This window comes from Lissotriton helveticus, chromosome 4_1, assembly GCF_964261635.1.
Source record: "Lissotriton helveticus chromosome 4_1, aLisHel1.1, whole genome shotgun sequence".
Lineage (NCBI taxonomy): Eukaryota > Metazoa > Chordata > Amphibia > Caudata > Salamandridae > Lissotriton > Lissotriton helveticus.
This window is the reverse complement of record NC_136063.1, coordinates 77,549,083-77,567,293: the sequence shown is the minus strand read 5'-3', so window position 1 is coordinate 77,567,293 and position 18,211 is coordinate 77,549,083. Positions and strand designations below refer to the sequence as shown.

Here is an 18,211-nt window from a genome sequence, read left to right as displayed (position 1 = left end):
ATGTTATATTAAATCACATAAGTCATCTCATCTCCCTCTCTTTCCTTGAAAAGCAGGTACCTGAACCTTGGAAAAGAGCTCAGGTTATTCCATTAAAAAAAGAAAGCTAACTTGCACGTGTCTCAACTTCAGAATCTCCGCCCAATCTCTCTGTTACCCTTCTGTATGAAAGTGGCAGAAAAAATTGTAAATATACAGCTCATGGAACATCTGGAGCAAGGGCGATTCCTTCACCCTACTCAATCTGGCTTCAGAGCTCAATACTCTACCGAATCGGCAGTCCTTTACTCAACAGAACTGATGAGGCAAATAGCTGATAAAGGCCAGACAGCAGCGCTTGTGTTACTTGACTTAAGCGCTGCTTTTGATACTGTGTCACACTCCACGCTGCTGTCACGTCTATCAGAGACTGGAGTTGAAGGAGATGCATATGAGTGGCTAAAGTCATTTCTGGAAAATAGAAGTTTCCAAATTCATTGTCCTCCATTCAAGTCCACTCCCAGACAGCTGAAGCACGGGGTTCCACAGGGCTCAAGCCTGAGCCCTACCTTGTTCAACCTGTATATGGAACCCCTTGCACGTATAGTTGAGTCCTTCGGTGTTAATATTATAACTTACGCCGATGATACGCAACTAATGATCACACTCAGTCAAGATGGAGAAGAGACAGCTATCAACTGTTCAGCTTGTCTCTCAGCTGTAGCGAGTTGAATGAACAACAACTGTCTGCGTCTGAATGGAGACAAAACTGAGGTGTTGCTCATTGGTAAGGCTCCTTCAGCGTGGTCATCAGACTGGTGGCCAGCAGAACTTGGTCAGACCCCTGTCCCAACGGATTCAGCCAAGAATTTGGGAATGATACTAGATACCAAACTCTCGTATACGAAGCATATCGAAAAGGTTACTGGCAAATGTTACGCAGTTCTCAAAATCCTGCGTAAGGTCCTGGACCTAGTACCGATGAATACAAGGAAATCCCTTGTCCATGCCTTAGTCACCCCACATCTTGACTATGGCAATGCCCTACTTATAGGGCTGAGCCAAAAAAGGTCTGAAACAATTACAAAGAGTCCAGAATATGGCTGCCCGCCTAGTTCTCAACCTCCCACGCAGAGCTTCAGGAAAAGATGCACTATCTAAACTGCACTGGCTTCCTATAAAGGAGCGTATACTTTTCAAGGCCATGTGCATTTCCCATCGAATTGCACAAGGGAAAGGACCTCCTTATCTGAACAAGCTCCTCAGCATCCACCGCCCAAAACGTCACTTAAGGTCAATGGGCAGCATGCTGTTTTCAGTTCCTCGCATTTTTAAAGCCAAAATGGGCGGCCGTTCTTTTTGTTATTTAGCAGCCTTCTACTGCAATAAACTACCCCTTGAATTGCGGATGGAACCCTCCGAGAGGAGATTCCGCTTGAAACTTAAGACGCATCTCTTCCCTAAAGACTAGCGGTCTGTGTTTGGTTAGAGATTCTACTGGTTTGGCTGGTCTGATGTTCTAATGATGGGGTTCTTTAGCGCGGGGACACACTGGTCAGTGTAACCAGGCGCTCAATAAATGGTTTTATTATTATTATTATTATTGCCTTGGACTTCTATACCCATTCCCTTTCCTATTGGGCCACTCTGATCAACCTCTCTGTCTGGCAAGGCTCCCTTCCTGTCCCCTTCAAAACTGGGCAGGTCACCCCTCTGCTTGAAAAGCCCACTGCTGATGCGAAGGACCTCAACAACTTCCGCCCCATCACTAACATTCCCTTCCTTGCGAAGATCACAGAAAGATGTGTAGCAAAACAACTCTTCCGTCATATCAAGGACAATGATCTTCTTGACAATTGTCAGTCTGGCTTCATGCAAAACTGCAGCACTGAAACAGCCCTACTGCAAATGGTTGATGATGCGCCGAGGATACTCGATTCGGGGGGGGTCCTGTCTTCTAATTCTCCTGGACCTTTCTGCAGCCTTTGACACTGTCAATCACAACACCCTCCTCAATATCCTTCAACAGAGAATGGGCATGGAGGGCACTGTGCTTAAATGGTTTGCATCCTTCCTCTCTGACAGATCCCAAATGATCAAAATTGCAAACAGTCTTTCTTCTCCTGTGGCGGTAGGTCAGGGTGTTCCGCAAGGCTCTATACTTGCACCCACATTGTTCAATCTCTACTTAGAACCACTGGGAAACCTCCTAAGCAAATCCGGGATTCACTACCATCTCTATGCAGACGACACTCAACTCTACCTCAAGGTTGCCTCCACCCATGATCTCTCCTTCCTAAGCTCTACTCTGGACTCCATCCAAAACTGGATGTCAACTCATCAACTGATTCTGAATCCTTCCAAAACTGAATTCCTCCTCTTCTCCTCCTCACTCTCTCCCCCCCCCGGTTCAATCATGGATGGATCAGCTGAATCTACTGAACACTAAACCCATCATTGTCGACAGCGCAAAATCCCTTGGAGTTATTCTAGACAAAAAACTCAATCTAACCCCCCACATCAATTCTATTGCAAAATCTGCTTGTTACCAACTGCACCTTCTTTGGGGAATCAGACGCTTCTTCCCGGAACAGGACCTTATAACCCTGGTGCAATCGCTGGTCCTCTCCAGATTAGACTACTGCAATTCTCTTCTTACTGGCCTCCCCAAATCCCACCTGTCCCCACTTAAGTCTGTTTTCCATTCATTAGCTCGCTTCATTTATGGGGCCAAAAGAAGCGATCACATCACACCGATGTTATCCACCCTTCGCTGGCTCCCCTTCGAGGCTAGAGCTATCTACAATACCGCTTGTATCACCCACAAAGCCTTGCACTCCTCCTCTCCTCGCTACCTGGCGAATAAACTGAAACTCTCTGGAGGCTCTAGACCCTCACGCAATGCGGAGAATCTACTACTTGAACCTCCCACTTTCAAGAAGGAGAGAACAATGGCCCAATCCTTTTCAGGCAATGCAGTGAGAATCTGGAACTCACTACCGCCTCAGCTCCGGACCACTGCCTCCTCCCAGGCTTTCAAAAGGGACCTCAAAGTTCTTCTCCTCCAGAGACACCTCCAAAAGTAATTCACGTCCTCTTGTTATTTGGAGGAAGACTTCCCACTACTGATATTTTCCATGCCCATGGAAGTGCCTTCCCAGGGTATTCCTGGGGTTGGAGTGTCTGCCTCTTTGGAGTATTTTCCATGTACTTGTGTTTGGTGCCCTTGTGTAACATGCACACACCACTTTGCCCTTGTAACACACGGTTTGCTACCTCTCACATGTTTTTATCTTTGATACTTGCACAAGTGCCACCTTGCCTACATAACGCTTGTTCGTGTGACTGAGTGTCTAGCACCTTTTGCAGTATTATACCTCAAATTATACTTTGTTTTCTCTTGTAACTGCACACTTGTCACTTTTTCCTCCTGTGCACTTTTTACTACCTCATGTATTTTTGGCTGCTCACAATTTTCACTACCTCATGTATTCTGTTTGCTCACAATTGTCACTATTACCTTTACTACCTCATGTATTTTTGGTTGCTCACAATTTGTACTACCTCATGTATTCTGTTTGCTCACAATTGTCATTATTACCTTTACTACCTCATGTATTTTTGGTTGCTCACAATTTTTAATACCTCATGTATATTGTTTGATCACAAATGTCACTATTACTTTATGTAACGTAACGTATGCTTTTGTAATGTTTCTCATTATGTTCCATTTCTGTTCCTTTTGTGAAGCGCTCTGACACCTTCGGGTAAAGTCCGCGCTATATAAAAATGCATAAATAAATAAATAAATAAATAAATAAAGAGCAAAGCAGAAAGGGAAATCGTCCCCCCTCCCCCACCCCCCAGTCAGGGCACTCAACGCGAAGAGCCGGCCCCGATGCTGTGTCCACCCCTCTAACCACATCCAACAGCCTCTGCCATGGACTCACCACCCCTATTTTATTTATTTATGCGATTTTATATAGCGCGAACTTTACCCGAAGGTGTCAGAGCGCTTTACATAGGACCCAGTTTCAAACATAAGGACTGACGGTACAAAAAGAATTTGCAAATTGTTGACTTACATAAGAACCAGTTGAAAACATACGGATTGAGGGTTACATGCGTTATAGAAAGACTTAGGATTACATGCGTTATAAAAAGTTACAAACAGAAAAAAATTGCAAATGTACAAGAGATAAAGTCACACAAGGAGGAGATACAAATGGATAAAATCTAGGCCTATACTAGTGATATCTCTATCTACTTAGGGAGGGGATACACATGGATATACTCTAAGAGACACATAGGAATGGTAGAAAGCACAGCCGACTCCTGCATAAACTAGTGATTAGAGTTATCTCTATATACATAGGGAAGGGATACACATGGATATATTCTAACAGACACATAGGCGACTAGTCATTAGAGTTATCTCTATATACATAGGGAAGGGATACACATGGATATATTCTAACAGACACATAGGCGACTAGTCATTAGAGTTATCTCTATATACATAGGGAGGGATATGACTGGATATACTCTAAGGGTCACATAGGAATGGTAGAGAGTACAAAGGTCTACTGCATATACTAGTGATTGGAGTTATCCCTATATGCATAGGGAGGGGAAATGAATGGATATACTCTAAGAGTCTACTGCATTTACCAGTGATTAGAGTTATTTCAATGAATCACAGAGCCGAGTTCCAAAAGTGTGGATGCAGTCACAGCAAAAAGGGAGGGTGGGAGGGATGCAAGGGTAAGGAGAGAAGGGAAAGCAGAAAAGGGAGAAAACATTTGAGGTTCATCCACGGGGATAAGGGGTTAAAGGGCGACGGAATGGAAGGAGGGCTAGAGTCCAGAGAAAACTGTTCGAAAACAGCAGCAAAGTGTCGGCCAGGACAGACCAAGAAGTCCAGGAGAGAAGGTGGGAGTCCAGGTGGAAGATGAAGCTGGAGGCCAGCTGCTATGGAGCCGGCCCCACCCCTCTAACCTCATCCATCAGCCCCTGCAGAATATTTTATGCACAAATCCATTTCGCATGTAGACCCGGACCTAAGAAATAAGTGCCCTCGCACCGGCACAAATTAAGCACTGGAAGGACTACAATTTTACGTCACTGGTGCTGCGCAGAATGACAACTCTTATCAGCAAAGGAACACGGAAGAAGCACTAATAAAATCTGCCGGAAGAAACGTCCGTTTTTTGGACAGACGGGGTAGTCTACCCTGCTGAATCAATAATTCCTCCTTGTCAGGCACAGGGGGCATTGAAAGCACTCGAGGAAGCCCACATTTGGAAACTGCACTTACCATCCCCGGAAGGATTTACTGCTACACCTGTGAGAAGGAGTCCGCCTGCTCCCCTGGGAACCGCCTCACGTTCACCAGTGTGAAACCACTCCCAGCCGCAGCCAAAATAACGACATCAGAACTGGGGAAACCGGTCTGACCGGCATTTGCCCGACTCCTCAAGGAGAAAGACTTCTGCGCCAAGGAGGAAAGGACACGGGCTGGCAAAAAAAATCTAATTTTTCAATTGTGATTGGTTGCTACTATTACTGCAGTTAAGCTGAGGCAGGGACCGCACCCACGCATTCGGGCACGGCGTCCAAATGTAAACAAACATTTTATGCACGAATCCATTTCGCATGTAGACCCGACCCTAAGAAATAAGTGCCCTCACACCGGCACAAATTAAGCACTGGAAGGACTAGAATTTTACGTCGCCGGTGCTGCGCAGAATGACAACTCTTATCATCAACGGAACACGGAAGAAGCACTAAGAAAAACTGCCAGGAACAGCTGGAGAAATCCCGGGACTGTCCGGGCAAAACCGGGACGCCTGGCCACTCCAACTGGTGTTTTCCCTGTGAAGGGTCCTGCCCTGACCAACACCCCCCCCCCCCTCCCTCCCCCCTCCCCCCCCCCTCCATCTTCAGCAGCGGCTGCGTATGATCCCTGGAGCTCTGTCCTTGTGCACCGGCTGTCTGTCTGTCTTTCCTCTGTGCATCCAGCAGCGCCGGACTCTGAAGCCCGGGACCTGATTCTACGCGTACAGGGTCTACCAGTAAGGCAAGTGGGCGACCGACCAGGAAACTAGCGGTTAGAGGCCGCCGGCATGAGATAAAGCGCTGCACAGAAGCTGAAGTCTTCACTCACTCCCTCACTCACCTGTGCTCTGCGGTGAAAGGCGCCCTCTGCTGGATGGTCAGTGTCCCCTCTCCAGGGGGTGCCCTCGGTGCAGGTCGAGCAGCAGCTTCTCGGCGCTAGAGTGAGAGCGCCTGGACACGCAGGGTGGCGGCTGGAGTGCAGGAGAGGGAGTGTGCACTCCCTGCTCACTCAGGAGGCTCCAGGGAGGGACTGAGCATGAAATAGAGAGGAGGGGCCCTCATGCCCCGGGCAGCTGCTGTCCCTGGACCGGCCAATCAGAGAGCCTGGGTGGGGTAGGGGGGGGGGGGAGGGGGATTTTCGTGCTACACACAGGTTCGTATCTTCAAGGAGGAGGCAGAGCCCCCCCACCCGCAATAAACTACGGGCTATTTTATTTATTTATTTATTTATGCGTTTTTATATAGCGCGGACTTTACCCGAGGGTGTCAGAGCGCTTCACAATAGGAACAGAACTGAAACATGAGAACATTACAGGTGAACAAATTACAAAAGCAAAAGTTAAATTACATGAGGCAAAAGTGACAATTGTGGGCAAACAAAATACACGAGGTAGGAAACGTTACGTAGGCAATGGTGGCACTTGTGCAAGTATCTAAAGCAAACAAAATGTAAGAGGTAGCAAACGGTGTGATATAAGAGAACAGTGACGTGTGCATTTTACAAAAGAGAACCAAACACAGGTAGAAGGACAATACTGCAATAAATGGCAGACTCTCAAACCACAAGAACACACTGGGAAGACACTTCCATAGTCATGTAAAGTAGATTTTTAAATAATTGAAGGGCTTCCTTCAGATAATAGAGAGGGCATGGATTACATTTGGAAGTGTCTTTGAAGGAGGAGAACTTTGAGGTCAGTTTGGAAGGCCTGGGAGGAGGTGGTGGTCCGGAGCTGAGGCGGACGTGAGTTCCAGATTCTCACTGCATTGCCTGAAAAGGATTGGGCCATCGATCTTTCCTCCTTGAAAGTGGGAGGTTCGAGCAGTACATTTTCCGCATTACGTGATGGTCTCGAGCCTCCAGAGAGTTTCAGTTTATTCACCAGATAGCGAGGAGAGGAGGAGTGCAAGGCTTTGTGGGTGATGCAGGCAGTCTTGTAGATAGATCTTACCTCGATGGGAAGCCGGCAGAGGGTGGATAACATGGGTGTGATGTGGTCGCTTCTTTTGGCCCCATAAATGAAGCGAGCTGCTGAATGGAGAACAGACTTAAGGGGGGGCAGGTGGGATTTGGGAAGGCCAGTAAGAAGAGAATTACAGTAGTCCAGTCTAGAGAGGACCAGCGATTGAACCAGGGTTTTAAGGTCATGCTCCGGGAAGAAGTGACGAATCCCCCAGAGAAGGCGCAGTTGGTATCGGGCAGATTTTGCAATTGAATTAATGTGGGAGAGTAGATTGAGTTTTGTGTCGAGTATGACACCAAGGGATTTTGCGCTGTCGACAATGATGGGTTTATTGTTCATAAGATTCATCTGGTCCGTCCATGATTGAACCGGGGGAGGAGAAAGTGAGGAGGAGAGGAGGAGGAATTCAGTTTTGGAGGGATTCAGAATCAGTTGATGTGTTGACATCCAGTTTTGAATGGAGTCCAGAGTAGAGCTTAGGACGGAGAGATCGTGAGTGGAGGCAACCTTGAGGTAGATTTGAGTGTCGTCTGCGTAAAGATGATAGTGGACCCCAGATTTACTTAGGGGATTTCCCAGTGGTTCCAAATAGAGATTGAACAATGTGGGTGCAAGTATAGAGCCTTGAGGAACACCTTGACCTACCGCCAAAGGAGATGAAAGACTGTCCGCTATTTTGATCATTTGGGATCTATCAGAGAGGAAGGAAGCAAACCATTTAAGCACAGTGCCCTCCATGCCCATTCTCTGTTGAAGAGTGTTGAGGAGTGTGTTGTGATTGACAGTGTCAAAGGCTGCCGAAAGTTCAAGGAGAATTAGAAGACAAGACCCCCACGAGTCTAGTATTCGCAGCGCGTCATCGATCACTTGCAGCAGGGCTGTTTCAGTGCTGCAGTTTTGGATGAAGCCGGACTGGAAATTGTCAAGAACATCATTGTCCTTGATATGACGAGAGAGTTGTTTCGCTACACATCTTTCTGTGATCTTCGCAAGAAAGGGTAGGTTAGTGATGGGGCGGAAGTTGTTGAGGTCATTCGCATCCGCAGTGGGTTTTTTAAGCAGAGGGGTGACCTGCCCAGTTTTGAAGGGAACAGGAAGGGAGCCTTGACAGAGGGAGAGGTGGACCAGAGTGGTCCAATAGGGAAGAGAATGGGTATAGAACTCAATGGCAATGGCACTAGGGATGGGGTCCAGAGCTCTAGTCGCCTGTGTGGTGATCCGGTACATTTACCACCATCAGGCTGGGAGCTTTGGGACAGTGAGAGGAACCGACGGGGCAGAGGCTGCATGGGTCGGGTTTAAAATTGGGCACTAAGGACCCGGACTATGAGTCCATTATTCAGCAGAGGTAGTGTACCGTGTGGTGGCAGTGGGGCAGTAGGTGGCATCAGGGCAGTGTGCGCTGAGGTGGCAGGAGGGGTAGAGTGCATGTGGTGGCAGCAGGACAGTGTGGTGGCAGCGGGGCAGTCTGCCATGAGGTGGCAGTGGGACAGAGTATTGTATTGTATTGTAATTGCATTTATATAGCGCTTACTACCCCTGACAAGCCGTCGAAGCACTTTTTCGGCGAGTAGCACGCTATTTCTGGACCCATAGAGGATTAGTGTTGAATTAGTATAGTGAAACATGCAAGTACATTTTAAGTGGTGGATAGGTTAGTCAGTTGTTTGCATTTGGAATGATAGCAGAAGGATAGAGGAGGAAAAAAGGTTTGTATTTATATAGCGCTTGTTACCCCGAAAGGGGTGTTGAAGCATGCTACTCTGGAAGCCCATAAAGGATTAGGGGTGAATTAGTATGGTGAAATATGAAAGTAATTTCAGTGGTGGATATTAGTCAGTTATTTGGAGTGAGAAGGATAGCGGAGGGATAAAAGGGGAAGAAAGGTTTGCATTCATATAGCGCTTGTTACCCCTGATCGGTGTTGAAGCGCTTTTCTGGCGAGTAGCACGCTACTCCAGAATCCATAAAGGATTAGTGTTGAAAATTAGTATAGTGAAATATGAAGTAATTTGAGTAGTGGATATGTTATTCAGTTATTTGGATAGAGAAGGGTAGGTGGCGGGATAGAAGAGGGAACGAGGTTTGTATTTATATAGCGCTTTCTACCCCTGATGCGGTTTTGAAGCGCAAGTAGCACACTACTCTGGAACCCATAAGTATTAGTGTTGGATTAGTATGGTGAAACATGAAAGTAATTTTAGTGGTGGATATGTTAGTCAGTTATTTGGATTGTGAAGGTTTGGGGAGGGGTGGAAAAGGGAAAAGATTTGCATATGTATAGCACTTGTAACCCTGATGGTGTGTTGAGACTCTTTATTGGCGAGTAGCACGCTACTCTGGAACCTTTAAAGGATTAGTGGTAAATTAGTATAGTTGAATATGGAATTTGAGAAGTGAACATGTTAGTCTGTTATTTTGGTTGAAAAGGATAGTGGGGGGGGATAAAAGAGTAAAGGATTTTTTTAGGTCTTAGGAGTAGGAGGAGGCATTTGGATGAGTAAAAAGGAGTTTTGGAGGGGAGGAGTCAGAGGGAAGAGTTTAGAAAGGTTTGTTTTAGGGGATCGGTATAGTAAAAAGGTGTCAGATGATGCAAGGAGGGGTAGAGTAGGAGAGAGTCTAGAAATGGTTATTTTGGGGAACATAGTAGTGGTATGGGGTTTGGGATAAATGAGAGAGTGGATGTAGAGGATATATTGATAGATGTATAGGGTGAGAGATAGGGTAGTGCATTGGAAAGAGTAGTAGAAAGAAGTTTGAGATGAGTCAGAAGGTTGGGCAAGAAGATATATTGAGAGAAGTAGAGGCTGAGAAATAGGATAGTGAATTGGAAATGCTAAATTAGACGAAAGTGATAAGTATATAGATCCATAAGTACATTGAAAGTATATAGATACATAAAGGAGGTACGTATACATAGATTAAAGATATTGATAGAGGCACGGGATGAGAAATAGGGTAGTGCATTGGATATGCTTTTTCAGGAGAAAAGTAACAGACACATAGATAAAAGTACATGGAAGGTACATAGATGCACAATGGAAATAAGTACATGTAGACCAACGCTGATTTTTATTTATTTATTATTTAATTTTTTTCTCAACAACATAATTATTCTACATGTTTATACAAATCAATACACAAAGATAGGTACATATCTATAGTGAAAACAAATGCTTATATACAGTGGAATATGCTGTAAATTTCTGTTTCCGTATGGTGCTTATGGGGGGAAGAGCCAAATCTTGAGTAGTTTTCTGAAGAAAGGTGGTTGTCGGTGGATCTTATGTTGAGGGGTAAAGAGTTCCATAGTTTGGCTGCTTGAACAGAGAAGGATGTGACACCCATGGTTTTTTTCTTGTATGGTGGGATTTTGAGGCGAGAGGCTCCTTTAGAGCGGAGGTTCCTCCGTTGAATGTGTTTGGTGATTTTATTCCTGATGAAGAGCGGTCGCATTCCATGTATTGCTTTGTGGGTGATACAAAGCAGCTTAAATGTAGATCTTCTGGCAACCGGTAACTAATGCAGGGCTTTCAAGGCAGGGGAGGTGTGGTCTCGCGGTCTGATATGCAAGAGTAATCTGGCAGCCGAGTTCTGAATCCGTTGTAGTCTTTTCATGAGCGTTAAAGGTGATCCATGGTAGAGGCTATTGGAATAATCGTGTTTGGACAGAACAAGGGAGATGGTAGCTTGGACCTTGTGTGGAAATCGCAAAAGAGGGAACATTTGTCACAGCATTTTTATAGTGACAAAGCTTGATCTTGCTAGTTTGTCCACTTGGGCATTCATCAACAGAGTGTTGACAGCGGGCAGGGTGGCATATGGTGGCAGCGGGGCAGTGTGCTGTGTGGTGGCAGCAGTGAGGTGTGTGGTGGCAGCAGTGAGGTGTGTGGTGGCAGCAGTGAGGTGTTATGTTATGTCATGTTAGTGCATATTTATAAAGCGCACGGATACTCCCTGGAATGTCCAGGCGCTGAGAGCTGAGCATACGTCACCTAACATCGAGCACACCGACCACGATCGAACGGCTTATTGCTGAAAAATCTACGTTTTGAGACTTTTCCTTAAAGTCAGAAGGTGTGTGGTGGCAGCAGTGACGTGTGCCGCGTGGTGGCAGCGGGGCAGTGTGCTGTGTGGTGGTGCTTGGGTCGTCCAGCCAGTGTATCTTGTGTTGTACCAGAACTGTCTTTCTCCCACACACACCTGCAAAGTCCAACCTAAGACCTCTGGCCAGGGGTTTCTTGGCGCCACCTGAGGTCAGGGCAGTATTCACTCACCTTCACTCAGGAAATACATAATTAGACTCAGGGAACCCGCGTCCCACACAGCAGCCCTGCTTTCACCCATGTCACCCACCTGCCCTGCACTGTATCATAGGGCCACTCATCCCTGCACTGTGTAATAGGTTCACCCCTCCCTGCACTGTGTAATAGGGCCACCCGTCCCTGCACTGTGTAATAGGGCCACACCGTCCCTGCACTGTGTAATAGGGCCACACCATCCCTGCACTGTGTAATAGGGCCACCCGTCTCTACACTGTCTAATAGAGTCATCGCCCCTGCACTTTGTAATAGGGGCCACCTGCCCCTGCACTGTGTAATAGAGCCACCGTCCATGCACTTTGTAGTAGGGGGCCACCCGTCCCAGCACTGTGTAATAGAGGCACCGTCCATGCACTTTGTAATAGGGCCACCCACCCCTGCACTGTGTAATAGAGGCCACCCTTCCCAGCACTGTGTATTAGGGAGTCACCCGTCCCTGCACTGTGTAATAGAGGCCACCCTTCCCAACACTGTGTATTAGGGAGCCACCCGTCCCTGCATTGTGTAATAGGGGGCCACCCGTCCCTGCACTGTGCAATAGAGGCACCATCCCTGCACTGTGTAATAGAGGCACCATAACTGCACTCTGTAATAGGGCCACCCGTCCCTACACTATGTAATAGGGAGCCACCCATCCCTGCACTGTGTAATAGGGAGCCACCCGTCCCTGTATTGTGTAATAGGGTCACCCGTCCCTGCACTGTGTAATAGAGGCCACCCTTCCCAACACTGTGTATTAGGGAGCCACCCGTCCCTGCATTGTGTAATAGGGTCACCCGTCCCTGCACTGTGTAATAGAGGCCACCCTTCCCAACACTGTGTATTAGGGAGCCACCCGTCCCTGCATTGTGTAATAGGGCCACCCGTCCCTGCATTGTGTAATAGGGCCACCCGTCCCTGCACTGTTCAATAGAGGCACCATCCCTGCATTGTGTAATAGAGGCACCATCCCTGCACTGTGTAATAGGGCCACCCGTCCCCACACTATGTAATAGGGAGCCACCCGTTCCTGCACTGTGTAATAGGACCACCCGTCCCTGCACTGTGTAATAGGGCCACCCGTTCATGCTTTTGTGGCAGCGATGCTGTAAAATGAAGATGAGCTCCAAATGGTGAGTGAAACTTGAAGTTTAATGGATAGAGGCTCAGTACTTGTTAAACTCACAAAAGATTACAGCAACGGACAAAAGGAGCTTTGGAACATGGAACAAGAATTGTACACGCAGGTACATGGTTCCATATTCCAGGAGGGGAAAGCATAGGGGAAAAAGGGAAAGGAGAAAAAGGATGTAACACATCTCATTCCTAACAAACAACAAACGATAGTAAGGGAAAAAAACACAATATATGAAGACAAATATATAGCAATAAAGTAATTATGACAAATATCTGGCAGGTGACAACCTGGGCCTGGAATTACCTTTGACTCTGTACGCTACAGAATGGGCTGGATGGGGGGAGGTGCAATTAGAACTGGGAAAATCAGACAACGGTAACGGTACGTTAACATCTCTGTTTGTGTTAAACTTACACTTGGCAACTCTTCTCACATTCCACACTCTCCCATCCTGGGTAATGACACTGTTTTTGCAAACTTTGACAATCTTTGGGGATGACCAAACTTGGAAATCCCTTTTCTTAAGAATACGGGTTTTTTAATCCTAACCCACTCCCCTTTAGTAAAATCAGTTACTTTCACATTAATTTTATTGTCAAACAAAAATTTCATCTTGTTTTGCTTTTCTTCCACATGTTTAGCAATACGATTAATATCAATGCTGTCATCCACTTGGTTAACTTTCTTAATCCAGCAAGGGCAAATATCAGCTGTGGGCTCTCTGCCCTTCAAAAGTCTGAAAGGACTCACCCCCATCACAGAGTGTTGAGTGAAACGGTACATACATAACTTCTTCCTTACCACATCCGTCCAAGGTTCACTAGACATGCTAGCCGAATGAATACCATCCTTAAATACACGATTAAACCGCTCCACTTGGCCATTCTCTCATGGTTCGTACATGGAAGTGGTCACATGCTTAATACTACACATCCTAAGATTGGAAAAAGCACAGTGCCACAGTTCCAGAAGTTTACCCCAGTCACAGTCTCCGATATCTGTAAACTTCCAGAGAAAGAACATCAGGGTCACTATTTGATCCATGCCCTCCCTCTATATTAAAACTAGCACCTGAACCAGTCACACTAACTTTGGCGGCCATCATTAATGCTATGTTGGTGGAAGGGTATTTCCCCAAAGCATGTAAATCTGCATCCATACTACCTCTGCTAAAAAAAAACACAAATCTAGATCCTAAAGACTCCAATAACTTTAGACCCATTTCTAGGCTGTATAATGAATACCCAACTCTGTCGGTTTTGGGACCAAGGACACTGCTGGATCCCACCCAGTATGGTGAGCAGGGGGGACACAGCACGGAGTCCGCTCTTCTTAAATCCACTAAAGAAATCAGGACTACATTGGACCAGGGAGGAAAAGCTGCCATGATTATGCTGGACCTCTCTGCGGCCTTTGATACGGTCCATTATGTTCTACTGATGGACCAGCTGCAAGAGATCGGAGTACAGGGCACGGCCTGGAAACTAGTCAAATTGTTTCTAGCCAATAGTGTACAGACAGTCTTCCTCGGAGACTTTACTGCCAAACCTTTAACACTTCCTTGTGAAGTCTCTCAAGGGTCATCCATGAGTCCGACTCTTTTTAATGTATATGTGTCGCAGCCAGCTCCCCTGATTGAATTCTTCGGGTTCAATTAGACTTCTTTCGCTTATGACAACTAGATTGTTGTATCACTGCTTCCAGACAGAATACAGGTTACGGCATCCTGCTTCCACACCTGCATGACAGCTGTGGGTATTAGGATGGCCCAAAATTGCCTTAAACTTAACTCCAGTAAATATGGAGGTGATACTTTTTGGCAATGATCCACATTAGTGGTGGTGCTCCCTAATAACATCGAGCAAGACGCCCTTAAGTTCCAGGGCGATGGTGCGGCAGTGGCTGAGTGGATGACTGCTAACTCCTTCCAATTGAATTCCAACAAATCGGAGGTTTTGGTGGTCGGCAGAGACCATGGTCTGTGGAGTGACCTCTGGTGGCCAGCTAGCCAGGGCACGCCCTCTCCTCCCAAGCAAGTGGTTAAGAACTTGGGGGTCTGGCTGGACACTTCTTTAAACTATCAAGTCCAAACCCAAAAAATTGCAGGTACCTGCTTCGGACTTCTACGGGGGCTCAGGCCGCTGATGGGCCTCCCTAATGCTTCTACTCGCCAGATCATTGTTCTGGCTATGGTATTGTCTAGATTGGATTATGCCTGCTCCCTCCATTTGAGGTCCAAAAAAGCAGTGGTTCAGAGGCTGCAAAAGACACAAAATGTGGCAGTCAGAACACTGTTAGGTCTGCGCAAGTCCTGCTCTGTGTCGAGTGCTATCCGTCGCCTCCATTGGTTACCGGTGGCCAGGCGCATTGAATTCAAGGCTTTGTCCATCCCTTTTAAGGCCTTGAAACTTGCCTCCCCGCCTATTTTGGCTAATCTGCTTTCGCCGTATGTCCCTTCACGTCCCCTTCGGTCAGAGGGTCAGCGCCTGGTAGTGGTCCCCAGAATACGTAGAATGCAGGCTGGTGGTCTCTCTTTTCGTTATAGAGCTGCCGCACTTTGGAACACACTTCCTGTGCATATTCGTGGCCTTGAGAATTATCTTGAATTTAGAAAGGCCATTAAGACTCTGCTCTTCCCCACTGGCTAGCTGGTGTCGCCCTGCAATCTGTTGGTCTTTCTTTCAGCGCCTGGACACCATTTTGCTGGGGCAGCTGTTGCGCTATATAAGACACCCTAACAGTAACATTAACTAACATTTCTGGACCCCGGCATGGTGGCCGGACTCACTTGGTCCTCTTCCAACTCCCACTAGGAAGGTAAAACATTTAGGAGTCTATATAGACAACAAACTCAGTTTTAAGGATCAAATGAATGCAGTGGTCTCAGCTACATCCTACATTCTGAGATCCTGCAAAACCTTTTTGTCACTCCTACCCAAAGACAGCCAACAAACAGTTGTTACTGCGTTAGCCATGTCCAGATTGGATTATTGTAATAGCTTATATCTAAATATCCAGGAGGGGTTTATGAAAAAAAATGTAAACTCCTGCAGAATGCAGCTGCCAGACTACTCACTGGCATCCCAAGGTATGCCTTAATCTCAGGGGAGATTAAAAGGCTCCACTGGTTGCCTGTCAAAAAGCGTGTTTTGTTTAAAGCACTGTCTGTGGTCTACAAGTCCCTTCAAGGAAATGGCCCCCTTCACTTGAAACAACGTTTTCACTGGTATGTACCTAGAAGATAACTGCGCTCCTCAGAAGCAAAATTAGCCTCAGTACCCTTCGTAAAAAAAGCTAACTGGGGTGGCAGAAGTTTTTTAGTCAGTGCAGCCAAAGCATGAAATAACCTCCCTTTCCCTCTCAGATGCATGACAAATCTTCTGGACTTCAGGAAGGCCTTGAAAACATGGCTTTTCACTGCCTAATGACTATTCAATACTCCTTTCGCATTTGGGCCACTGCAGGACATCAAGTACAGCGCCAGGACACCTTCGGGTAGCAGTCACCTTCTAGAATGGTAAATAACATTAATATTAATAAACTTACTCAAGAAACATCTTTGTGGGTGGAGACTTGCCTTGGATAGATGGTGGGATTGCCATGGTTCCCGCAATGGGTCATCCTAGGTATCTTTAGATTGGATGACGTCATGTCAGAGATGGGGATGACGTCCCTTAAGGCTCTGCAGGAGAAATTCAAACCTCACCAGAGGCAGATTTACAAATGTCTGCAGCTGCTAGGCCACACTGCAGATGAACGATCTTCAGGAACACAAGGTCTTACAAATATACAAAATGGTTAAAAAAACTCCACTGACTTTGCCTGAGCAGCAGACATGGAGGGAGACCTGAGCTTACTGGCTGCCAATAACTGGTGGGAGACATACGCTGCCTGGGGAATCAGCTATCGCCTCACAATTTAGGTTTACTCAGCTAAGCTACCTATTCTGAACATACCTTAATCAATATGGATTGTGGAAAATGGGTCTGGTGGCTTCCCAATGTGCCTCAGATATTGTCATATAACTGTAGCCTTCTTCACATGGTTTTGGACCTGTATGGTGGGCAATACATTTTGGGAGGAGGCACTTTCAATACTTTGGGCAGTGCCCTAGTTGGATACTTCTTCAAGACCTCCAAATGACTTTGCTAAATATTTCCATTGACCTCAATAGTAAGTTAAAAACTGCCACTACTGTGGATTGGTTAACTGGTTCAAACTAATCCACAGTAGTGGCAGTTTGTAACTGTTACTAACTTGAGACATTGTTCAAACATTGTAGGAAATTGAGTTTCTGGTTCAGAGAGGTGAAATCCTACTCAAGCAGCAGCCACAATTCTTGGCAGGGTGAAGTCACAAGCAAACCCCAAATTAACTTGTGCATAACCCTCTAGTAGCTTGGCACAAAAGCAGTCAGGCTTAACTTGGAGACAATGTGTAAAGTATTTATGTAGCACCCCACCAATCTAGTCAAATTTAACAAGTTATTTGAAACCAAAACAACAAAAATCCAAATAGCAAAACTGGAGATATGTAATTTTAAAGATATGAGTGGCAATAGAGCTAAAAAGCATAAATCTCCAACTGTAGTTATGTGGTGGCACTGCACTAAGACAAATTCACAAATTAAAGTCAACCGTGATGGAGCATACATTCGTTCTTCGGAGTGTTCCAGAGGTTCAGATGTGAACTGAAGACTAAGAGTTGGGTCTGAGGGTCCAGTACAGTAGAAGTTTCTAGTGGCTTCTATCCACAGAGGTGTTTGGAGTTTCGTACCTCCCTGTCCTGGCCTCAGATTGTCTGGGATCACAATAGCCTAGTGTTATACCCTTTGTGAGTGTGCTAGAGCAGTGGCTTTGAAATGAAATGTGACAGATGACAGCTCCTCCTCATCCTGACTCAAGAGGAGCATCCTGACAACACCTATTCCCTCTTTGCCTCACTGTCTGGGAGGAATACACAAATCAAATCAATGGCACTTGTAATGCACTTGGCTATTCAAAGAGTGTCCTGGCTCTGCAGGTACTACAACCACTGATCACTAAAAAAGTAACAAGTAAATAGCCAGGTCCTTGGACCATGCTTGAAAGAACCCACATCCCTAGTGGCCCAAAGAGAACAGGGAAGATAATTCCAGCCTGCAGCAGCCAATGCAGAGAAGGAAGAGCTCCCCCAGTTCTTGCTGGACGACAGTGAGAGTCTCTTAGTGACATAGCTAGGCTCTAGGCCATAGTAAGCCTTGAAATTCACTGTCCCTGATAGCATCAAATACTCTCTTCCAAATAGGCAACTAATGCAGCTCCTGAAGAAGTGTTTGGATAGAGATGTTTCTAGGGATATTTAGCAGGAGTCGAGCTGCAGCATTCTGCACCAACTGGAGCCTGTTCAGTTGGTACAGAGGCAGACCCCAGTATAGTGCATTGGCGTAGTCCAAGCGAGATGTTATTAGGGCATGGACTACCGTCTTCTGACACTAGGCCGGGAGCAGAAAT

General features: G+C 46.3%; 1 pseudogene across 1 annotated transcript in view; it reads right to left on the bottom strand.

Moving 5' to 3' along the window:
• The window catches only part of LOC144828356 (uncharacterized), a 79,968-nt pseudogene extending 73,642 nt beyond the window's left edge, over window positions 1–6,326 (bottom strand). Inside the window, exon 1 of the transcript XR_013610431.1 lies at window positions 6,158–6,326. The product of XR_013610431.1 is annotated as an uncharacterized LOC144828356 (transcript). The remainder of the gene's footprint in view (window positions 1–6,157) is intronic.
• Window positions 6,327–18,211: the final 11,885 nt, after the last annotated feature.